The sequence below is a fragment of the Chroicocephalus ridibundus genome, chromosome 3 (assembly GCF_963924245.1).
Source record: "Chroicocephalus ridibundus chromosome 3, bChrRid1.1, whole genome shotgun sequence".
Taxonomy (NCBI): Eukaryota; Metazoa; Chordata; class Aves; order Charadriiformes; family Laridae; genus Chroicocephalus; species Chroicocephalus ridibundus.
The window spans coordinates 93346638-93371856 of record NC_086286.1 but is presented as its reverse complement, the minus strand read 5'-3'; the positions used below and the strand labels follow the sequence as shown (position 1 = coordinate 93371856).

At 39.4% G+C, this 25219-nt stretch overlaps 1 protein-coding gene across 1 annotated transcript in view; it reads left to right on the top strand.

Moving 5' to 3' along the window:
* MEI4 (meiotic double-stranded break formation protein 4) overlaps nucleotides 1-25219 on the top strand; it is a 137669-nt gene that overhangs the window by 74005 nt on the left and 38445 nt on the right. The gene's annotated exons all lie outside the window — the stretch shown is intronic.

Sequence of the window (25219 nt, the reverse complement as noted above, 5' to 3'; positions counted from 1 at the left end):
CATGTGCTGAGCATAACATGTCATCGAACTAAAGAATAGGAAACACTAAAAAAAGAACTTGGTCTGACCTGTCATCGCTCCCTGGAGTGTTTCACCTGAGTTACCCTTACAGTTTTAGAATTAACAGTTCAATGACGTTTCTTCTGTCTTGCTGACTTCTTTTTTGTAAATATATGTACTTGAGAATTAGGCAAAATGCTAATGTTCTGCAAATGCAAATTGTTCAGGCTTTTATACATATATTTATATATATGTGTATATATATACACACACATATGGTTGAATTATATCTTTATATGGCTGAATTAGCAGTGCTTATCAATTACTAGCCTAATAGCGGTTTATGATTTTTTAATTTGTTACTTTGCTGCATTCTTAACTTCCCAGCTTGGCTATGTTTTGTACCTGTCTCCATCTGTTTTAAAAAGAATTTTATGATAGGGTGTCTCTTTTTATGAGATTGGAAAAATTATGAGACAAAGAAAATAAATTTTTATTCTAGTGCTGCTCCATTGACTGTTCTATTCGCTAAAGAATTTTACATGTCTCCTAATGACAGCAGTGGGTGGGATTTTGAAGTGAACTGTCTCACGATATTTTTGTAAAGTTAATTTGGAATCTTGTTATAATCTGGTTGTGATTTACTGATTTTTTTTTTTTTTGGAGGTAGCTATTGCTTGTATATATTGGTAATGGTGGAAATGAAATGTTTCCTAATTTTAATCCTGTAATAATCTTTAATTTTTTTCTTTCCGTTATCTGTGCATTGCTAGGTACAGAGTAACCCTTTAGAGTTTACAGTGGCACAACATTCTGCTGACGTTCACATGATCATAGGAGAATTCAGGTTGGAGAGGACCTCAAGAGGTGTCTAGTCCAACCTCCTGCTCGAAGCAAGGTTAGCTGTGGGGTCAAACCACATTGTTTGTTGGTGGTTAAATATTCAGTCAGGTATTGAAAACCTTCAAGGACAGAGACTGCACAACTTCACAAGCTCTTCTGCTGCACAGGCTCTTCTGCTTGACTGTCTTCGTGGTGGAATTTTTTTTTTCCTGATACACATTCTGAACCTCTTTTATTTCATTTTATGCTCAGTCTTCCCACCACCCAGGGCCTGGCTCTGACCCCTTGATACCTTCCCCATAGGCACTGGAGGCTGCTGTCAGGTCCCCCTGAAACTATCTCTTTCCCAGGCTGAACAAGGCCAGGTCCCTTAACCCAGCTCACAGCGCAGATGCACCAGACCCAGCCATCTTGGTGGCCCTCCATTGAACACACTTCAGTTTATCAACATCTTTTTACTGGGAGGCCCAAATGGGCAGCAGTAGCCTAGATGCAGAATCCCTTCCCTAGATCTGTGCTCCTTTTGACGCAGTGCAGGATGCTTTTGGCCCTTGTTGCTGCCAGGGCCATTGCAGGCTCACGTTCAGCTCACTGCCCATTATGGCGCCCAAAGGCTTTGCCCACATTGCTGCTCCCCAGCCTGGCACTCCCAGCCTGTATCAGGAAGCAAGGGGCTCTTCCTTCCCAGGTTGGACACTTTGCACTTGTCCTTCCTGAATTTCATAGTCTCTATCAGCCCGTTCTTCGAGCTGACATCGGTCCCTCTAATGACAGCCCTGCCCTCAGGCATATCAACCAGGACCCCTAGTTTGGTGTCGTCTGCAAATTTGGTACAGGTGCACTCCGTGACATCCTCCAGGTCGCTGATAAAGACGTTAAACAGGACACATCCCAGGATAGCTCCCTGTGATACCCAACTTGTCACAGGCATCCAGGTAAAGTACAACCAATCAACCACTACAGCATGAGCTTGACCACAAACCATTTTTTTACCCACATGTTTTTTCACCCATCCAGACAAATCCCGTCCTTGCCTTGCAAGGACTTTGGCTAATTCTGTCATGAATGTAGACGACCTGATTCCATGGACATATGTGGGCTGAAATCTCACAAAGAAAAACTCTAACTTGATCTTCAGCTACTCCTAATAGTTCCTTTCCTTGAACAATTTCACTAAGCAAAAGGCCTAGGGGACTGCGTTGAAGATTGAGGCAAAGAAAGCATCAGTTCCTTAGCCTTATCTGCGCCTACAATCACTAAAAATTTCATCCTTTGTAAATGTTTAATTTGATTGAAAGCCATCTGTGAAATACTATGATGTAAATCACTTTGAAAGTCATCAATAATATAAATAAGTTTATCTTTGTGTTTCTAAAGGATCTAGTTTTGAAATTTTAGAATTAACATCATATTTGTATAAAATTATTTAATCTGAAATTCAGTTCACCTTGGCCTTTTTTAAAAAGCCATAGGTTTGGGAGTGATTAATATATGTTCATATTTTATTGATCTAGACAAGGGAATTTAGTCTTTAGATCTCTTGCTGGTATGGGAATAGAGAACCCAGAATGACTGTTTCATCAAACAAAAAAATGTTATAGCTTCTGCTTTTTTTAGTCCCACAACCCATGAGCATGTCTGGCCTGCAGGGACAACTAAGTGGACCAAAACAAAGTTTACTTCTCGGAGGTGGAAGGGCCTGCTCATAACTCATTTCACACCTCAGAAGTGCAGGGCATTCTCCAAAACTCCCGACGGCAAGAGAGCGCTGCAGTGCTGCTTCTCTGAGAGGTAAAATAGCAGTGAGTTCTGAGTAAGGATAGTAAAACCACAGTATTTACATGCTGAACAACTTCTAGCTCTTGCACAGTAGTAATTCCTTTAGCTATCTTCAGCATCCTGTGACAAGGGGAGAAGCAGCTTAACCTAAAAAATAGACTAGGCAGAAAATGAGGAAGGAGTTACAGACGAGCAGGAGCCTTTGACATTCCTGGGGGTGCTAGATGAGACAAAGAGTATGGGAATATCACATGGCTGGGCGACAAAATGAGACACAATGTGCAGAGAGATCAGTACTGTAAAAACCCATCATTTATCCTTCTTTTCACAGAGGGAAGGGAAAAGACAAGGGCAAAATTAGGTTGTTTTTAGCTAAGGCATTGTCACCTTGCTCCCTTACAGCCACAGATCTGCCTCCAACTTCAGCTTCTTCAATTCTAAGCCCTTAAAAAACTCTCTTCCGTACCTTAGTGTCCCTGCACAGATTTCAGTGGTCAGCTTGGGAAAAAAGTACTTAAGAACTACAGTCAGATAATAATCAACAGATGACATTAACTTTAGCATTTTACTCTGTTTCAGCTTAATAGTGAAAAAAGGGCAAGTTTTAAAATATTTTTAATTATTCATAACGCTGAGCGCAAAACTAGGAAAAGCAAAAGATGAAGTTTTAGAGGTTTTCCTTCAGTGTTTGCTTTCATTCTCTGAGCAGCTGTCCATATATGTACATTTCCCTTTAGAGCTCAGAGAAGTTTTGCCCAGCTCTACATACTTGTAGCTTCCCTGGTTTGTGCTTTTTCTTCTATTGCGTGCCAGAAAGGGTCTTTTTCTGTTTAGCAGTTCTTAACTGCCTTGATTTGAGAGAGTTTCTGCAACTTCATCCAGATGGTGTGCTTCACTTAGAGCTTCTTTAAATCACCTCCCCCTTATATAAAGTGTTTTGCCCACCTTAATTGTGTTTCCTTTCAGTTTTCCCTTTTTTCTTACAAGTAAATTTACTTAGTCTGCACCTGCTTCTTTAATTGAACAAGCGAAGCTGGTTTTTATCCTTGCTTTAATTACTCCATTCCTTCAACTTGGTTTCTCTAAACTTACTGATTTCAAATTAATCCCAAATTCTTTGGGGTTATGCTCACCATTTAAAACAGTTATATTGAAGAGAGGCTCATCCTTGAAAAGAACACTGTTTGCATATCAACTGCTTACAAGGCTTGAGTTCATGTTTGAGACAACTCTTTCAAATTACACTTGAAGAAACAGTCTCTGCCAGCCAGGAAAATCCTCCAGTGAACAGAAATAGTTCCAACACAGGCTCTTTCTCTGGGATTGTTCAAAATGGCAGTCTTTCTTTTCTTTCTCCTGTGGTTGCCAGAAATTCCCGTGACTTGATGAAGTCCAATCGCGGCACCTGACAGAATACAACTCTTCAGCGTGTGGGGCTTAAAAAGCAGCACGCAGGCATTCATCGGCACATTCTCCATCACAGCAGCACGAGAAACTGTGCGCTGCAGATCTTAGCACTGGTGCTGGTTACTCCTCCAAGAAGTCTTGGTGATTTCTTGCATCCTCCTGTCAGCTGCTGTTTCTGGTGTTTCTTCTGTCAAAAGTGTAGCTTTTCGCAGTTATCATTGTTGAATTTAGTTATGTTCTTTGAAGACCTTCTTTCCAGCCTGTGAAGATTGAAATTTGACTCTGTCCGCCTGAGTTACTGTCCTGCCCTGACCCCAGTACGATGACACCTACAAATTTCATAAGTATACTCTCTGATACATTCAGCCAAGTTTGTACAGCCAGAGGAATATTATGAAGCAAAAACTCTGGAGAAAACAACAGAAATTGAAACTCCTGTAAATGAGTATTATGTCCTGAAAGAAGACAAAGCATTGAAAGCAGAGGTGTTATTACAAGGGAAATACAGAGCCTAATCTCTTCTCATCTAACATAAATGAGCTCCATAGATTTAGTGAAGCATGTTTCTGCTGAATGCAAGTAAAAACTGTGTCAGCCTAATTTGCTTAAACCTTTTTGACACGTGGAATTAACAGGAAGTGTTTACATCCACAAAAGGCTTTGAACACACTTAGATACTACTCCTTTTGTTACTTGAGAATGATACTGTGTCATCTCTGACCTTCACAACCCTTCACTACGTCTTCCTCTGAAAGGTTGTTACTTTTGGCCGTCAGATATCCTGGGCTTTGTCTTTCATACCAGAGATGAGGAAATATGTCTTTAGCCAGAAAAAGAAAGAATGAAAGACTAATCTTGTAGCTTACTGTTCTTCGTAGTAACTGACTCCTGTGAACCTTTTTTTTTTGGGAGAGGAAAGAGGACTAACTCTTTCCACAGGAGGACTCTCAGTACCTGTTTTCAGGACTCTTTGAGTTTATAGGGTATCGTGATGCCTCACTGGTACCTCACTGTACTTCTTACTCATCTGGTAATGAGCCCCATCAAGATGAAGGTTCTTCAGGCCTTAGAGATAATGGAGTGTCTTTACATTTTTAAATTTATTTTAGTAGGCATCCATTAAAATGGCTCCAAGGGCTAAGATAATTCCCTATTGATCTTACTCTGAGTCTGTCTTGTCCTCACAATACAAGGAAAAAAAAATGCGAAAAACAAAGAAACGAAATAAAAAGACAAACCCTGATGAGACCTCCCAGAGGTCTCATCAAACTCCACTGAAATTTGTTAAAAACCTTCAACAGTGTGTCATCCTTTTAAGAGTCCAAGTAGCATGGCCAAATCAACTAATGAAGCCTTGCAGGGTCCTTGCCGTTAGGCTGGCGCTAGCACAGGGACGACACAGGCAGTGGGAGCAATGTTCCTGCAACCTAGTGCAGCGTCCTCAGCACCGTGCACCTCTGGGACCTGCAGGAAAGAACCGGTTTGGATCGCCAGGGCTGGCACCTGGAACTTGTCGGGGCAGTTCACTACCGATCTTAAAAAAACTAAGCATAGTCTGCTTCCTAAATACAGAACCAGTTGCAGTTTTTCATATGTTTTTGTAAAAAAAAAAAGTTAAGAAATCCCTCATAAATGGGCAATGAAGATTGCTAAAATCCCGTTCAGTGTTAATTTTTCCTGTTAATTATCCCTTAGTTTTAGGCACACAGACAAACCCTTTATTTCAAAGGAGACCTTGTTTTTCTCTTTTTGTGTTTTCATAAGGCTCTTTTGAGTACAGAGAATTGGTAAGAAATTATGCAACATTTGAAATGTTAGTCTGCCAGCATTAGAGTATAATGGAATAGATTCTTTTGGAGATTTTTGGTGCAGCAGTTTGTTCTACTATTCAGAAAACAGATTGTACTATTTGATCCTTTGCAAGTATACTCACATATTAGAAGCTAATAGAAGCACAAAGGAAGCCTGTTCCACATGGGTACCGCTCGACTCCAAATTCCTTATTGCACTAAGGTATTGTTGCAAGCATTTCTGTGTGCTATTAATGTATGCTCTTGAGCAGCACACTCTACTGTGCTTTTTTCCTCCTAATGATTATATAAACCAAAGTAGACATCCAAAACTGTAAGAAGTAAACTGAGTGTGAACTTTAGGATTCTCTTTGGCATTTCTAGTTTTTTGCTCCAAATGAGAAAGAAAATCTGCTTAAACTAATTTATGCTGTAGTATGAAAATCACTTAAGGCAATAAATGAAACAAATAAATTAAAGAAATACATGCCAGTCAATGTATATCACTGGAATTATTTTTGACACTTTCTGTTTTTTCACTCGTTAGTTTCTAGTAAAAGAAGAAAAGGGTACTAGAGGCAGGTTACACTCAAGTCATTTCACTGCTACGTTAATGATCCTGTTCCACACAAAGTGCCCTTATGGTTATTTTGAAATAACCTAAGGGTTTTCATTTTTAACGGGAAAATGTTGACGGCTGAAAGGCTTTGTTGCATTTTGTGACTAGACTGCACACAGATATCACATCTGCCCTCGTTGTTAACACCTTCCCTCATGTCTTCATCTTTGGGTAGGCAGACCATACACTGAGAGTTTATCTGCACCTGCTTGGCAATTAACAGGAAGGGTGAAGTACTGAAAATGTGTGATCACCTTTAAAATGAAACATTCCTGAGGTTTTCTTACCTATTTTATTTTTACAAGGTGTTTCACCTTTATTTTGGTTGCTGCAAACTCACAGACATAACTAAGGGTTAGATTTTACATTCCTTACTCAGGGTAACTGAGGGTGGGGGGTTTTGTTCCTGTTTCTGGTTTATTAATTTATTTTAACTGCAGGACACGCACATGATGCAGGAATTAACAGGAAAGCAGAGGCCTGAGTCCTAAGCTCCCATAGCACTCCTGCCCCAGAGAGCAGAACAGACAAAAACCTCATAGATGACACTGATGAAGAAGCCTGTGTAGTTTTCCTTTTGCGCTCTATATTTGTTCTGGATGGATTATTTTCAAAAACATTTTGAAGAAAAGTGCTTATCGTAACCGAACCATCAAATCCACTTCTAGGCTCAGTGACAGAACTCATGTCAGCAGCTCTTTAAAGGAAGATTCGAAATTATAAGTGAACAAAAATATCTTACTAATTTCCAGACTGATGAACAGCAGATCGCTTTACATGTTGTCTTGGTAATGTGCTACCAAATGTTGATAAACAGGAATAAATCCATTTAATATTCCGTGTCCCTGGTCAGATCTTATATTCTTCATTTGCTTTCATTTAATTCTCTTGACTGTCCCCTATGATTCAGTCTTTCCAGGTGGAGTTATTTCTCTTGATATCCTGTGAGCTGATTTGATAATAACTTTCTGATAACATTATTATGCTTGGAGAGTAGTAATTCTAGCTGTGACTGTACCTGTTCTGCCTTGTGTGATTGCAGCCTGCCTTGTGCTTATTGCAGCTGCTTGTACAAAACCTCCATACATTGCGCTGGATGCATTAGGCACTTAAGTACTTTCCTATCATTTTGCATAAAGGGTTACATTTAAGACACATCCTTGTCGTTACTCTCCCGGTGACTAACTCTGAGCAGGGCCTTCCTAAGCACATTGGCTTTAGATGGCTCCCTGCCTGCGGTGCTGCCGGCTGCAGTTCCTGTTGTGAGGTGTGCAAGGTGTGTGCCACCCTTGCGAGGCACACGATTCAAAGGCTGCACCTTTACTGGCCACGTCACCAGTGCCAGGACCTTCCTCTGGCCATCAAACCAACTTAAATTCTCATAGTCTTCTAATCAGGGTTGCCGCGTCCAAAGCAGCTGTTGAGGGATGGTCCTTGGCCTGTGCCAGCACCTGGGCTGAGTTTTAGGGTATCACATGGGGAAGTGCCGGATGACCAGTGCCAAAAGGGTACCAGGGAGCATTCTGGCATTTCAGCTATAGGTGGTTTAACTTCTCTGCCCCGACACTCTCTGGTGTTCACTGGTGCAGGCAACGCCCTCAGGTTTCTAAGGTCATGCAGAGATTGAAATAGGTTTTTTACACAGACACGCCTGTTGCCAGAAATTTGTGTGTGTGTGTTAGGCTTTGCCTAATGTCTAGTTATGTGTATGTTGAGAAATTCCATCCCAAGGTGTGTGCCCTTTGCTTTAAATGTCATCCTACCCAGAGTGAAATGTTACCAGAGGTTCTCAGAAGGTCTGGAGTGGGTGTCAGGGAAAGCCCTAGAAGAAGCAGGGCAGCAGAGCTTTAGATGGGTGACAAGCCACGAGGCCTGAACTCCCAGGAAGGAGAATAAAGGGAACTCAGAGTAAAAGGATTCCTGAAAAGTTGAGGTAGTGCCTGTGCTTCTGAAGTACATGGCATGTGAGAGAGAGATCACAGTCAGCAGTTGGAGGCAGGAGATCATCCTGGGCTGAAACATCAAGTATATTCGAGATTATTTTCTTCCTGGAGGTATTACGTTTTATTTTTTTCTGTTAACTGAAAAAATCTGTGTTTTATTTATTCCTGTTATTTATTTTTCCTGTTGATTTCTTTGCCTTTTATGTGATTTGTACGTTCTCTCATTGTGCCCTGCATATACTCGAGAGTGTCACTAGTACAGTCTTTAGTCCTTGCAGATCACTTATGACAGTATGAAACATTGTCAGTCTTAACACCATCTTCTGCAACGCGCGCCAAGATAACTGTGTGCAGCTTATTCACCAATATTTATCATTACCTTTTGCTAATGCTGCTTTCGTCAGTTTTTAATTTACTCAAGTTGTAGCAGGTATTAGCCTAGGGGAACCTTCCAAGGGGAAATTTAAATGACAGTCAGCGTAAGGTCCCCAAGGCAGAGGAGAATAAGCCAGGCTTGGAGAGGGGATCATCAAAGCTGGGGGTCCTGTTATATATTCAGATTCCATCTCCAGCACCTGTTTAAATCTCTGATGGAACCACTGATCTTATCCTTACATCAACTCTTGTGTTTATGATCCTGAAGGAAATAGTAACTGTAAGTAGGAGCAGCTGACAGTAAAAGAATTAAGACTCAGGGGAGGGGAAATCACTCAGAAAAAGAGGAGAATCTTGTTTTGACCTTCAAAAGGACAACTTTAGTGGCAATAGGGTCTCAAAGTATACTAAGGAAAAAAAGAAACTTTTATAAAAATCTGTGATAATTTAAAAAGTTAGAACAGAAGAATTGGTTAGAATAAAATTGTTTTTCAATAAAGACTGTCTCCTGAAATAGCTGCAGCTGAACTACTAAAGAAAAGGAGAAGCTGAAAGTCAAAATGGATTCACTCAGTAGTGTTGCAAGAAATCCAGAAGGTAAATGAAAGTAATACGAAAAAAGTCAGTAGTACAAGTAATATTGACTTCTTCAGCTTTAATAAGCTGATTAACAATTATGTTAAAATTGTTATTATTGTGAATTTTACGTTATTGGAGATTTCTGTTCACAGTACTTTAATGATTTACAGTGCTGGTATCTTAGCATGAAATCAGGAGAGGGAAATTCTCATTTACAGATGTTGAGAGTAAGGTTGATACATTAGAGTTAGTAGTCTGTATTTCTTGTAATGAACCTATTTATTCTGTACTTTTATTAGAACTTCATTGTCAGTCATTCAATTTATATTTTTATCTGGTCTTTTATAAGTTTGGTTTTTTTGTCAAAACCCACTAACTTCGTAAGATTCTTAATACTTAGAATACTTGGAGCAAGCAGATTTTGAAACTTACATTTCAATTTCTAAAAATTGATGCCAGCTATACCCAGTAACAAATTTTAGACACCGAAGGCTTGAGATTGCCCAGAAGTTTAGGGACAATCCTCCTCTAGCATGGAAACTATATAGCTTATAAAGACAAAAAGTATGAACACACTAGCTTAACTTGTAAATAATTTCAAAGAAAATATGTAAAGCATAAGATGAATATGGAGTGAATTGAAAGTGCTGCCATAACAAAATTTGCTTTCATTCAGAGTTGTAATGAAATTCTGATAATACTTATTTTGCCTGAAATATAATCTTTGCAACTTTGCCGTTTCTCTTGTTTTTACCTGTCAGAATCTTACCTCATCATTTCACTTTTATGTTATTTATTTGTTTTATTTCTGGTTTAAAATATATATGCATATATATTTATACATGCACTTTGTATTTTTATTTGTATTTTATATATTTACTTTTATTTTGGACTTATTTCTTTTACACGCCATAATTAGGTACATAAATTATGCAAATATACTTTGATATTGATCTGCCATAGCAACTGAAACTTCTGTTATTTGCATTGTTATTTTACCTTTGTTTTAAATCTTATAAGCAGCGGTTGTTCAGTTCTGGTTGAAATGTGTTGTCATTTTGTCTTTGGTACCGCCAGTTTGAAACTTGAGGGTTTTCCAAAGTCACTGCCTCCTAAGTGACATCTGTGACACAGAATAGCAAAAAAGTATCCGTCTCTAAGTTTGATTTTTGAGTAGTACTTACTACTGATATCCATAAATCTTTATTCTCACATATAGTTTATACTAACGAAGTTTGCATAGCTTACAAGAATTACTCAGCTTCCTATTACCTATTATCTCTTGGTTCTGTTTTGTTTTAGCATCCGTATATATTGCCAGCTTCAACTCTGTAGGTGTGTTTTACATCCCAGTCAACTTTTCTCATTCAGAAAATAATTATATCCAGCTTAAATGTAGAGCAAGATTGTTTCAGTACTTCGTATTTGAAAAGCTTTAGACTACAAGTGGCTCAATAAAGTACTAATAATTAAGGATTTCATTTGGCAGATCAGATTCCATTAAGTACAGCTCGAAGTTGTTTAGACGTGTCAACAATTAATTCCATAGAAACAAATGGTATTCATTAATGAGTTGGAACCCATAAATATACAACTGTTTGAATAAATAAGCTGTAATTATATCAGAATATAATCCTCTGATGGAACAGCTACAAAGTTTGTCTCTTTCTAAAAGCTTTTCCTAATGCCTCACTGATTTTTATTTCCTACTCAATAAATTATGGCCTAATTAGTGTAGAGCTTTGTTGTAGAGAAACAACTTTCACTTTCCAAAATGTTAATCTTTTCATATTTCTACTTTCAGCAGAAGTCTGTCTAAAAATGATGTTGTTCTGCATCAAAGTTACTACTTCATTTACTGTTATAAAATGCTGAGGTGATAAGGAGTGTGGAAATTGCTGTAATCATGCAAGTATGTGTAGTTACTTATTGTCTCACAGCTGCCTAAATATTATTTAAAGACAGGGCTCATAAGCAAACAAAAATTTCATTCGCTGATTATTTTTGTTTTGAAGTCTTTTACATTAAATTCCTTCCAGTACAGTAAAAAAGATAAAGCTTCAACCAAGATAGAGCTCTCACCTAGACCCAAGTTCAAGCTTTTTGTTCTTCTGCAATCTGGATGAGGCAAGATCTTGAACCTGTTTCTGTCACGTTGTCCACCTTGGCTTACAAATTGACTGTCACTCTGTCTCTCACAACTCGGGTATTCTTGCTGTGATTGAGATCTAATTAACCTGGTATTTTAAGTTTGATTAAAACGTCTACGCAAATTTAAGAAACCTTTCCCAGCAAAATTTATTTTTTAAATTAAAACTAACTTCCCTGGAAAAAGGCTTGTCCTGAAAAGTGCATATTCTTCTACCAAAAAAATGTTTTCTTGAAAGTTCCCAGTCAGCTTTATTTAGCTGCTGGAGAAGGGGGACGGTTTGCTACTATAAATCATGCGCTGCACTTAAAGATAATTTGTGGAGCAATTAAAATAGCTACTAAGATTTTATGGTGTGCAATTATGTTTCTTCCATCAGAACATCATTAGGAGGAAACTTGTTTGCCCTTGCAAGTGGGGCTTGTTAAACGTAAGGAAAAATGCAACTGGCAAGCAATAAAGGGCAGATTAAGGGACAGCTAAGGTGTCCAAGGAGTTCTTTATGAGCGGCGCTTTTTTGTGTGCTCAGCTTTTGTTTTTCTGGCGTTCTGTGGAATAAAAATAAGATCTCGGAAAACCTATTGAAGCCCATATAGCTGACTGACAGTTTTAAATGCAACTTCATGCCTAAGCAGTAAATATACTAGGTTATAGTTAAGTAAAAAAGTAGTACGTGGCCACAAGAAGAATAAGGACCAATAGCAGAGAACTGGTGGTGCTTCTTCACAAATAGACCATGAGTTTGAGGGTAACATTGGAAAATTAGAATTGTTTAGGCTAATGAAGAGAAGACTTAGGGGAGCTATTTATAGCAGCTTTCAAGTAAGTAAAAGGTATATTTAAATATTGTATCTGATTCCAAATTTCTGGTTGATAGGTAACAATTTGAAGTTTACAAGGTTACTTATAGGAATCGGCGCAGCCAAACAGAGTTGTCAGACACAGTATCCTGTAGCTGAGCTGCTGCTCAAAAAGGATTGAGTCAAAATACAGACAGAACTAAGTCGTGCTTTGTCAGAAACCAGAGCTGTCAGCTGAAATAAAAAAGAAGAAAGCACGAAGTAGTTTGGAGTATTCATTCTGTTTAACCCATTGGTGTGAGAACAGGTAAGAATTGAATGAGATTAAGGTCTGTTTAGCAATGAGAAAATGTCCAAGCCATGTATTCATATAAGGCATCCTCATGTTTTAGGGAAAAAGTGAAGGAAATAAGAGGAGGCCTCTCTGTTTGCTTGATAGGGTCTCCAAAAGTGGTAGCATTTGTTTCTTTTTTTTTTTTTTTCTCGCCAACACTCCTGGAGAGAATCAGAAGTAATTCATCTCTGCAGCAGTGCACTGCATTCCCAGGTGTCCACATTGAAGGTGTGCTTAATTTCTCGTTTCAGGCTTCAACTGAAAAGTCTATTATTTTGTTTGATACTGTTTTCCTTTTGGGGCGAAACACACCACTTCCTGCTTTAACCTCTGCAGATAGAACTAGAAGTAGAAGAGGAAAAATATAGGTCAGAAGATACTTAATAGCTTGAGTAATAGACTTCCACACGACTTTACTAAGAATGTCTGTTCATTCTTCTCAATTGTATTGGCACCTCTTACTAGACTGCATTACAGGTGAGCATGGAATTTACAGTAATAAAAAGATAAGTTTCTGCCATAAATAATTCTGAATTTAAATTAAATTTAACACAGCAGTAAGCCAGAGTTAGAGGAGCAGTTATAACGGCAGCTGTCAGAATAATGACATAGTTTATTGCTGCAGATTTTTAAGCTTAAAAATGCCTTCAGTTTAGGAGTTAATGTCCAAAGGGCATATATGATGGATTAATCCATTTTCAGAATAAAAAAATCCAGAGTTTTCTGATAGTAAAATTATATAAAGTGACATTTTAAGTTCTGTGGGGTGGACCCTTCACACTCTTTGAATTTCTGGATATGAGTGTGCAAAACCATTCCAGACTGAAGGCTTGTTCACGTTTGTGGCATTTGTAGGTTATTTCTCAAACATTCCTGTCTTTAATGTTCGGTGTAAAAACATCATGCAAAAATGTATTTTGCTTCTCATTTCCTTTTGTCAGCAGTGGCTCAAGAGAGATGGAACACTTTATGTCTAGCACTTCTGTTCTTGTCAATATAGCTTCCCTTTCGTCACTTACTGGTTTCCACCAGTCTCCATCTATAGCGGCTTAACATAGTCACCACGTTAGGTGTCTATTTTGACAAAAAACATCTAAAGTAAACTCAAAATTTGTCACACAATGAGATCCTGGAGTTGTCCTCTGACTGTGTAGTGCTAGAGGCTGGAAGTCTTCTGCTCCATGTCTGGAATGTGTCATACATTTGGGCACCAGCAAATTTCCAAGTCCTGAAAGCCCCTGAGAGGTCATTCCCTTAATGACCTTGCATCAGGAGATCCCAGCCCCTTTAGTTTCTCTGGGTAGCCCAGTAGCAAGGGCTTCTTCTACATGCGCTCATCAATTCATGAATCCCATGAAAGAGGCTGCATTATGTATGGTTTGCTTTTGCTGTCTGACAGCCTTCCCCTTTCTGGGGATTTTTCTCAAGAGATAAGGAAGTCTAAGAGAGTCCATTTTTCAAGTCCCTGGCAGTGTCAACATTGCATCTGGTTTTTGAGTGTCTTTCTATTTTCAATAGTATCACTCAGAAAGGAGGAAAGTTCTATTGTTCGTGCTCTGTCTGCAAAGCCACAGGATGTGTAGGTTCCCTGCAGTTTCTGAGATTTATCTAATTCAGAGAACTAGCCTAACCTGTGTTCTGCCAAGAACTTTCTTCAACGTCATTCTTCAACGTTTCCTTGTCAAAAGGGTATTGCTTTTCACCACAGTAATCAGTCCCCAAGGTTGTTTCCGCTGGTAATTGAGAAAGCTCATATTTTTTGAGTCTGACTTAAGGAAGGAACAATTTTGATAGACCAATAGAACGCAGTCTGAATGAAGATATATTTTGAAATGCCAATGTCTGAGCAATAATCACAGTTAATTTCTCAGGAAATTTACTACCCACATCCAGGAAGCTGTCTGATGCTATTTTAGACAGTGTATCCCTGGGTCCCGTTAGCCTAGCCTCTTTCCTAGTAACATATAGACTGGTAGAAAGCTGACCAGTCTTCACTTCGGCCTCTGAATCCTTTCTTGTCTTGGTCCTTAGGCTGGTGCTGTCTTTTCTTATTTTCTTGGCCTTGGCTTGTGCTTGACCATGCAGCTCCTGTGTTCTCTGCCTCTTCTGGCTCCGCTCCTAGCTTGGTCTCGAAGTCTTCCTCCCGTTTGTGCCTAACAACTCCCATCAAGAACAACAGTGCAGGGTCTCAGACCTTAAATATCCACTTGTCCTGAACACTCCCCCCAACACCTCTTTAATTTATTTTTTTTTTAAATTAGACTATTATCTAAATAAGTTAAGATGAAAGAAACGATGCTGGATTTGTTAATTTCTCAATAGATACCGCTATTTTTAAGTCATCAGTTAATTTCCACGAGAGAAGCATGAGGGAGAAACTCATTTTAGCCACAGTGAGATTTTAGGATTTGAATAAAGGCAAACTACTCTAATCTCATTATTTCTCTGCAATTAGCAAAATTTATCTCACTGCCCTTTTGAGTGAACTCCCTGAATCAAAAGAGCTACACTAAGAATAGACATTCAGATTTTTCAGCTGTTAAGTCAAGGCCATAGTGGCAGACAGGGCATTAGTTATTGGGTAAGAAGGAGATGGATGGACAGGATTTTTAGCTTTTGTGTTTTCTGAAGTAATGGATGTAATACATCTTCCAGCAGTATCTCTGTGCATGAGCGTTGGTTTTTTTAAAAAAAAAAACTTTTTTTTTTTTCTTATGTCAGTCTCATGATTTATTCTCTGTGTTAATTCAGTGACTTGATAATTTCAAAACTCAGGAGCAAATTATTATTGATTCATTGGTTGATTCACTCAGTCTTTGATTTGATATATTCATTGTTTATTTTTAATTAGATGAAAAGTTTAAAGTAATTTAACCCCAGTCATTGTTATTGCTATTCACTTCTTCCTTTAATCATAATCCCTACACAAAGTAGAGAACTGATCTTTCAAATTACTTCATTAACTCCAAGACTGTCAATAACTTAGCAAATAACTTCAGTTATTTAAGCTATTCTTCTAAATGACTACTTTTGTCCCCCCAAAATGAAGTCAGTAATGAAAAGCAGAAGAGAGTCATGTGTTTTGAGGGGAAGATATACCATGGTTAAATACAGAGAGAGCATGGGTCGGTGTCAGCCAGGGTCTTCCAGTGCCCTGAGTGGCATGGGATAATGTGTGGGGTCTCTTGAGGAAACTGTGGAAGATACTCAATGTCTGGACTGTCCTCCATATTTAGCATGAAAGCCATCACCTCTGCATGTCCTAGGCTCAACCTGTCCAAACATCATCCTGAGCCTCTGAGCAGCCCCATAACTTAGCTTGGGCAGCAACGAGCTCTCTGTGTGCCAGAAACGGGGCTTTCTCAGAGGTTAGTTCAAGATCAATTCACTTGGCAGAGCTAGTGACCATCGGAAAAAGTTGCTACCCTTTTATCCAAGTGCATAATATGCCTTTTTTCTTTTTTCTTTTGTGTTTTGGTTTGTTTTTTTTAATACCTTAAAATAAGCCTAGAGTAGCACAGACGCTGAGCTCTTCCCTCCTGTCACCCTAACAGCCTTTATTTTTACTTATGTAGCTGGAGTACATCTGTCTTGAACATACATGGCCGGATATCTACACAGGAGACAAAATGTGTTTTTTCCAGGTTCTTCTTGGAAATTTATACTGCGGTGTTCTTTTAGCAATACTTTCCCTGATACGTGTTTGCGTTTTCACAACAGCGTCCCATTAGTGGTTCATTTATCCTATGATGGATTCAAACTCCTTTAACGTACACCCTCCTCTGTGATTTTTCTGCTGGTTAGCTGCATTTTTAAGCATTATTCCAAAGTGCGTAGCCTCCTCTGTTCTACTTATTTTGCTACATTCTTCTGTTTTGACAGTGTTTCCCAATTTTGTGTCCGTTGTCCACTGATTTCATTATCATCTTCCATTATCTATGGAAAATACTTATATTCTTAAATAAGATTGACCCAGAAAGCAAGCTGCAGTGGAAATCCTCCTCTGTCCATTTAGTCCAACCTGCTATAATTTTCTTCTACCCAACTCTTGATGGCTTGTTTGGATTGCACGTAACTATGCTTCTTTTATTATATGTAATTCAAATAAAATAACTCTGTTCCTAATTACCATTTTGCAACAGTGCTAATTTGGAAAGGGCAACTGTCAATAGATGTGGTTTTACTTTAAAGAAATGTCATGGGAGCCCAAATTAATTAATACACTAACTACATTTTTCTTATTATTATGCAAGCACATTTGCTTGTTTATGCTTTTTGAGAAAACTGGAATTATATATATTTTTTCCTTTGAGAAAATAAATAAATCTGGAGACCTGGTCTGACACAGTATTGAGCATTGAAACAGTTCTGTGATGTTCTCCAGGCATATTATTCCTGACTTTATATGACAAGTTTATTGGAAATATCCAGGTAAAATGTTCTGATTTATTGCCTTTCTATGGTAGATTTACTGAATGCATAAAAATGCAGTGAAATTAAATAGGATTTTCATGAAATTATGCATGCAATAGCATTTTGAGAGGAGTGAGGGATCACAATTTTAATTTTATTTTAATGTGTGCTTTGATCCTTTACTCTTGTATCAATTGTATAGTCTTTTTCAGCCCTGGTATTTTCTTGTTAATATTTCAATCATGCTCCAATATATTTCTGAAAAAATATAGGTATTTAAAGCACTGTGACTTTTTGTAGGTGTTGCATTTGGTGGGTTATAAACCTGTTATAGGAGTGCAAGCAATTAAAAGCATATTTCATCTTCTGTGTGAAATAAGAAATGAGAAGTATATCTGGTATATCTTGTCTCCTCTTGTCATCTGGTGGTGACGTATTTTAAGCAGAGCTCTGCTCACTAATGTGAAGAAGGGGAAACCCTGCCTTTCTCACTACCAGTCAGCAGGTTGCATGTACAGAGGAAAAACAGCATTGCAAGTCCTCGAGGGCCTCAGAAAATAATAATAAAAAAATATTAATAAAGACGACAAATGCCCATTTGACGGAAGACAAAGATCTCCAGTAGGCTGAGACCAAAAATCATGCCCTGGGAAAGGAAGGAGGGTTCTGGTACAGGATATTCGGGAAGAATAAGTGTGGTTACTCACTCGGAGGGAATAATTAAGTGTTCCCTTGTGTTAGGGATAATAGAGGATGGTCCGAGTGAGACATGATGGAAAACCAGTAATTGAACCAAACTCAGTATAGGTGCCGAGAAAAAGGACCTCAGAACTGTTGCTGCAAAAACTATGTGTGTATCCCTGAGAACATGACCTTTGAAGAAGAACAAGAAGGGAGTACAACAAAGTAGACAGGTATCAGACAGACGCTAGTAGCAAAGCTGGGTCATGAGTCTGGTAAGGCTCGCAGCATGCACTGGCCACGCGTGCAGCAACTCTAGCCTGTACTTTTCCACTCAATCCGGTGCAGGATATAAGGGGGCTGTCTCGGGCTGGAGAGGGAGAGAGAGTCATGAGTGCACTTTGAAGATACAGGGGTCGCCCTGAACAAGCGCTGTGCCTGCCTTCCCTCTGCCGTACCAATGTAGGTCCTCGTTATCCTGCTGCTCAGTGGTACTACTACAATCTATGGGGTGGTAAGACTCTCTGAAGTAACTTTTGGAACATTTGGGAACTGCTTAGCAAGGGCCGTGCCTACCTCACTCTGCCGTACCGATGGTCTCCTTGTTATCCTTCTGCTCAGTGGTACTACTATGATCTAGGGGGTGGTAAGACTCTCTAAGTAACTTTTGGGACATTTGGGAACTGCTTAGCAAGGCTTTGCAATAAAGCTGAATTCACTGCTTTTTTTTTTCCTCTGTAGCAAGGCTTCACAATAAAGCAGAGTTAACCCTTTTTTCTTTTCCTTTGTGTGGGCTCCGGTTTATATGTTGGAATCTTTAAAAAAGAACCAGTTACATCCCTGGTGACATTGTAAGGCATCAAGTTTTTCTAATAGTGTGATAGTTGAGGGATTTGGAATAATTTTTACATAAACATACAATATTGCTTCAAAAGCTTGCAATAGATTATATGGTTAAAACTGTATTTAAATTGCATAAATTTACTCCTACTAGACTGGCTATGAAATAATTGTATGCGGTTAAACTCACAAAACAAAAATAAATTAATTTTTTCCCTTCAGGTCCCAAAACTAACATTTGAATTTAAAAATAGGATCTAAATGTAAATTTTAAAGATTATTGATGTAGCAGTGGTAATCAACCCATGTGTTCATTTCTAAATACTAAGTCTCTCACCTTGTCATTGCTGGCAAACAGATCCTGCAGTAGCTCAGCAGTGGGCATTTTTTTTCTTGCTATTATTGAAATAGGTTCAGAAAATTGAGTCTGAAGTAAGAGAAGTTTCTTTCTCTCAAAAACTTTTTTCTTCCTAGTTTTAGAAAAATACACCTGTCAGCAACATCTTACTTCTTAATCTTTTATGCAGTAAACCTAGGGAAAATAGTAATCTTCAAAAGGTTTGGGTAATTTTTGGTTCCAAACATTTCCAGCATGTGCCACCTGGGATGTGTTGTGATTATTGGAGCAAAACTCATTCACATTGAAAGACTGACATATTTTATTTAGCAGACTTTGATAGGAGCAAGTTTAATAGCAGAAATCACAAAAGCTTAACCAATTTGCCTTCTTTCTGCAGCAAAAAGGTTTTGTAGTAGAACAAATAGGCTTTTCTAATTGTTCTATACAATGTTACGCATGAAGTCCTTTGGAACTGCTGCCAAACTGGTGTTAGCATTTGACAGGGAAACCATTCTGTTGGTGAATGCATTGAAATAAGAGACAAAAAGCACAAAACCCTTAAATTACACTTAATGTAAATGTGAACATTAGGAAACATTGCAAAACAAAAATGTGATAAAGCTTTTATTCATGCCCCCTGCAAGAGCCACATGGATTTTGTGACTGATGTCATAAACCGCTGTAGCCCAGGAGTTCAGAACTGGACAGACTCGTATCTGACGAGTAGCTTAATAAGTTCTATTACTTCAGAAATGAATTCACAACTAATGACAATGCCATCTGCACTCTTATAGTAAATGTGTGCCTAGTACGCTTGTCACCCGGAAAACTGTCTTGCTATTGAATAAATAGGTTGAATACCATAGGAAGAGGAGGAAATATTAAAACCAAACAAACCAAACCAACAAAAAATTCCTAAACCCAAACCTTTCGTACAATGCAGAAGCTCAGCATTACTCCTTGTCATGGGCGGAGTGAATAACTTCACTTGTAAGAGAGAAGCAGTGAAATGTTTATTAACATAAAACAGTGATTTAACAAAGTTAGTAGTGAATGTGACAGTGTTTTACGAGATTCGATGCCAGGGTACACTTGATTATTTACTGCATAGAGGCCAGGGTCAGAGGAGCTCTCAGGGAGACCCTCCCCTTGAGTCGAGGTTCGGAAAGGACCCCCTTGCTTTCTAAACTCCTTCTCAGAGAGGAGTCTCGGTGCGGCTGGATCCAATCCTAGTCCCAGACTTGGTCAACGGTTTATGTCTAAAGGATTATATATGCGCAATCAATCCTTAGATCACTTAGCTAAGATTTCAAAGTTTAGCATGCTATTAGTCACGTACCGAGAATCTGTTGCGGCAAGGAATCTCTCAACCTTGAGGAGAAGAACCTTAAGCGAGTGTCCCCACTCAAGGGGAGATCCTGTCGTGCAGCCCGCTGCCATGCAGGAGAGCTCAAAGGGCTCTTGGGCTGTCCACTATCTGTGGAGTAAGATAATTGACCTATAGTCATATTCTCATGGGAACAAGATACCTAGGTTCCCACTCCAGACGGTGTTTTGGTTATGTTGCCAGCCATCTCCCACAGTTCAAGTGCAACTCATAACAACTCCCGCTGATGGCCATGGCTTGAGCAGGAGCCGGGGGGAGGTGGGGAAGGGGAAAAGGTGAGAGCACACCATCACACTCCTATATATCTCTGCCTTTGTTACATTCCCACAGTATGCTATAATTGAAAAAAATCCATGACTTAATTATTTCCTTAAGTTAAGTATGGGACTCTTCAATAGGGGAAACTCATTTATTCATTTAACTTCATTTACACTTTCTGCCTTGTCACAGGTAACTGTATCTTTTTGCCTTTTGATGTAAGATGTCTAATATAAAATGGTGAATGTAAAATATGATCAGCCTTACAAAGGAAAGCAAATAAGCATTATGTCTTTATTTCTAAAGTTTTAGTAGGATTCTTTAAGAATTCATAATTTTTGAAACCCTACTACAGTAGTCTTAGTTTTCTAGTGACTGCAGGCATCAGCTACCTGTATTCCCAAATTTTCACTACTACTGTTTGGCTAAGGCTGTGTTTTGCCTGTGACTTAGTGCCATTGAACCAGCACGTATTTCTTTTTCTCTTTCTCTGTTATCATCAATGCCTCTGTGGAAGTTGTGGTTTAAAAATTAAGGAGAAGGGAGGATTTTGGAGGTAGTGGAGAGGGTAGCGCTGCAGCAGGTTTGTAGGGAAAGAAAAATGTAGGTGGCTGTGGCCTACATCGAACCTGAGGAGAAAGCGGCTCTCATGTCTAACTGCAAACTCCTCTTCTAAGCCTGGTCAAGCACCAGAAGCTGCAGCAAATCACCACAGCCAGCTACCATCTTCTGTGTCAGGAAAAAGATGTTGAGAACCAGCTGTTTATTGATGGCAGAGGGAAAAGAGGTCACAGGCTGTTGCGCCCTACTTTAACGGACCGTGCACGCACCCTTCTGCTGCTCCTGCTGTGAGCGGAGCTGCCCCTGGCCAAGGAGGGCAGCGGGCAGCGCAGCCTGCCACGCCAGCTTCGTCTTCAACCCCTGCTGTTAAGTCAGCAAGAGCCCCTCTGCCCCTGGGATTCATCCGCCCTGCCCTACGTGGCATCTGCTGTTGCTGGCAGGAAAGGTGATGTTGATTTTTCTGATCCAGGACTCTACGGGCTTTGCAAGGGCTCTGAACAGGCCGTACTGGAAAGCATCTCCAAAGCCCACTAGTTAGTCACAGGAGGTAGTTCAATTGTACGTGGCTTATACAAGTCCGATTTGTTTCTCTGAGCTGGGGCGTTTTGTCCCGATGTGACACATCAGTGAATCGACACCAGAGAGAGAAACACAATCAGATAATACTTTCACAAAAAGCGGAGCTGTTGGTCAGTAATTATCTCTCACAATTCCTATTTTATCCTTAAAGCAAAATCAAAGAAGAAACAAACAAAGAAAAGAACTTTCCGTTCCCACAGGATAAACGATTTCTACTAAAATCTATTTGTCCTTTTAAAACACAGATCTTAAAACTGGAATACTTTCCCCAACAGGATTATTTTATAACTCGGTTTCCTTGGATAATATTTTCTCTGCTTTTTATTCTAATTATTTCTGCAGAGAAGTCAATAAATATATAAACAATGCTTGTTTTGTATTCTAAATCATAAAAAGGCATAGTTTAGTAACAGAAATATTGCCCTGTGTGGTAATGAAAACTCTGAGATTCAATAGTGAAGCACGCATGCAAGTTACAGTGAAATGTACATGCACAAGAGCTCACCTAATTATGTTTAAGAGTTCACTGTCAGATTTTTTAAGGTGCAAAAATCCCTGTGCTGTAAAAGACCCACTTTATGTTTATTGCATATCCCAAACTTTCACTAAAACTCTCAATAAAGGGGGAAAATGGGTTAAGAAATAACCATTGGACCTAAAGGGCTTCTGCATTGGCTCTCTGGTGAGTTTTAAAATAATACTGGGTACACCTTGTAGCGTATCGTGGAAGTCTAATAAAGCCAACCGAGCTTGCATTTCTGTAAAATTGAAGGGTTGCTGCAGAGAAATACATCTTCCTGGTCTGAAAACACTGTAGCTTTTTTTATTCTACATATTGCAGAGTTATGTAGAATTCATACAGGTTTGATATGCAAATGTCACTTGTTCCAGCATGATGATTTATTCACATCGTTCTGCTAGCCATACTAGGAGGATATACTGTCCCATGCTATGATTTTCACTCTGGCTAATGAGGAAGAGAAAATAAGACAAAATTACCTGAGCAATAAGAAAAAAGCCCATGTTTTGTGATAGACATATTTTACCTCATGCCCTTCTGTTGTATGCGTACGACAACATACATTAGGGTGCTGCCTAGGAGTCATATGCCAGCAGAAAAGTTGTGGCAGTATGTGTATACAGCAAGGAGCACAATACTAGGATGGAATTTAATAACTTCTGAGTTGCCAGCGGAAACTTTCAGGAACAAGCTAATGAGAGGGGACTTGCATGATGAGAGGCAAAAGGGAAAGTAAAATGTGCTTCAGTGTCCAAGGCTAAATTGTAAAGCAGGTTTCAAATATAAACCGGAGGTTCAGATAGGGACAAAGTCTTCAGGATATACAGTATGGTGCAAATAGAGGAGACAAAGGGGAGGGCAAGATCAGAGTTGTAGAATAAGCACGGAGGAGAGTGCAGAAGAGAGGTCAGAGAGTGCCCTGGAGATCCTTGAGAGAAGGAGGAAAAGTTTTAATTTGTTTTAAAAATACCACAAAGGCTAAGGAAACTGAATGATAGGGTGCAGCTTCTGGAGTATGGAATACATCCACTTGAAATGCCGTGTACTTACTAGGAAGGCTTTAAGAGACGATGAGCAACAGTCAAGATGAGAAGGACTTCAAGTCTGAAAGTGTTCAAGGACACAGTTAAAACAGTCAATGGGAATGCAGGAATGAATTGTAATAAGGTTTCAAGGTAGATAGGCTTCCTCATAGTAAAAATGATACGAAGGGGAAAAGCATTTGTTAGCTATGAAAGCCTCTCAAGGTTTTCCTAACAATCCGGCTCTAAGAACAAAGTCAGAGTCTGAGATTCGGAGCCTAATCAAAGTGCTCAGCAGAAAATAATAATAGCATCCTGTGACTGACCGGCCCTCAGGTTTAGCTGGCTGAGATGCATAATCAAGAGAAAGCTTAGTGGGGAAGGACATGTAACAGAGTACACCGGCCTATAAAAGATAACATAAAAGCGCTATTGTTTCTGTAAATTCTCGCTACTCAAAATAGACCTAGGTTTAGATCCCACGTGTAGTGCAAGGAGAAGGTAGTTTCAAAATTGAGGCGGGTGGGGCGTGGAGTCCCCAGGAGCTGGAGGAGAGCACAGGTGCATAAAACATGTTGCAGATAAAAATCTGAAAGCCCAGCCCTCGCGACTCATTCATCACTTGGGGATCCATGGCCTGAACACTGTCTTGAACTTATATTCCCATTTTTTAAAAAAACTGAGAAAGGACCCCTCAGATATATGACAGCTGTTCTATACCAGCGCTTCCAAGACACGGGACAACCTTTTGCCATATTAGATAACTTCTGTCTTGACTGTATGTGGAGTTTGAGGGTTCCTTTTTCTTCTCGTTGAGGTTTCATGTGGAATAATTGGATCAGAATAGGAATCCAGATTTTCCCCCAGGATGTTTAAATTTGTCCAACGCCTTGTACCACCACCCTCCAGTGTACTAGCCGCTACGAGTTTTTGCAGCCTCAGCAGCACTACTAATTTGTGTTAATTTTTGCCTTGCATGTTAAAAGAGTGTTTTCTCTGCGTGTCTGGAGTAGGTGCTAAATGCAAAGGCACACAGCTATCGCAGCTGTTTCCATCTGAGATGAAATGACAAAAGGATCTAGGAATTAGACAGCTATTTGGGAAAAATTTGGAGATGACTGGAATAAAATGGAACAGCTGCTCTCTGAGGAAGCTGTTAGCATTATACCAGAAGTAGAATAAGCTCCCTTTAAGCCAGATGCCTCTAAATTAGGAACAGACCCAATAAAGGACTTAAATATTGATGTGCTATATTGAGATACTGTAATGCTGTAATTTGGATTTTGTTCCTGACAAAGGAATCCAAAGCAGTTAGGTACACAGTCGCAATAATCATTGTGTGAGGACCGTCTGGCATCTCAGAATGAGATCCAAATGGCTAAAGCACTGAGCGAGGAATTGTTTAAAACCAGCTATCCAGAAGGGCTGGGAAGAGGGCTCTAGGTTGAAGTCCCACCTTGATATTCCAGAGCAGGCTCCTTACAAATACCTTTGCAGAGGCCCTTCTGTCTGGTCTGGTTACCCTGTGTGTAGCATCTCCTCAGGGCATGTGTCTATGATTATTCATTAACAACAGGGCAAGGCTCACTCTCTTCTTTGAAAGGATAGCTATTTAGTGGTGTTGTCTACTTATGTACATTCAAAAAGTAGAGTATTCGAAGAAAGAAGTCTTGGGTTCAACATTCTTCTTAGCCCCAGTATTCCTGGCTGAGTCCTTCAAGATTATCTTAACCACCAATTTAGAAGTTACAGTAGACAGGGCGGAGGGGGTCACTTTGAACTTTTTAAAACCCAAAGGAGCAGGAAATTCATTGCCTGACACCACAAATGATTATCATGGTAAGCAAGGCAGTCACCTCTCTCTGGGAGCAGCGCCATTCTGCAGGGTCCATCGGGTACAGTCACAGCTGAGCAGCTCTGCTGACCCGAACCTTCTATGCTGGGAGTGTATAATACCAGAAGATTAAGCCAAAATGATGAATGTAGATGGATGGTAGCAA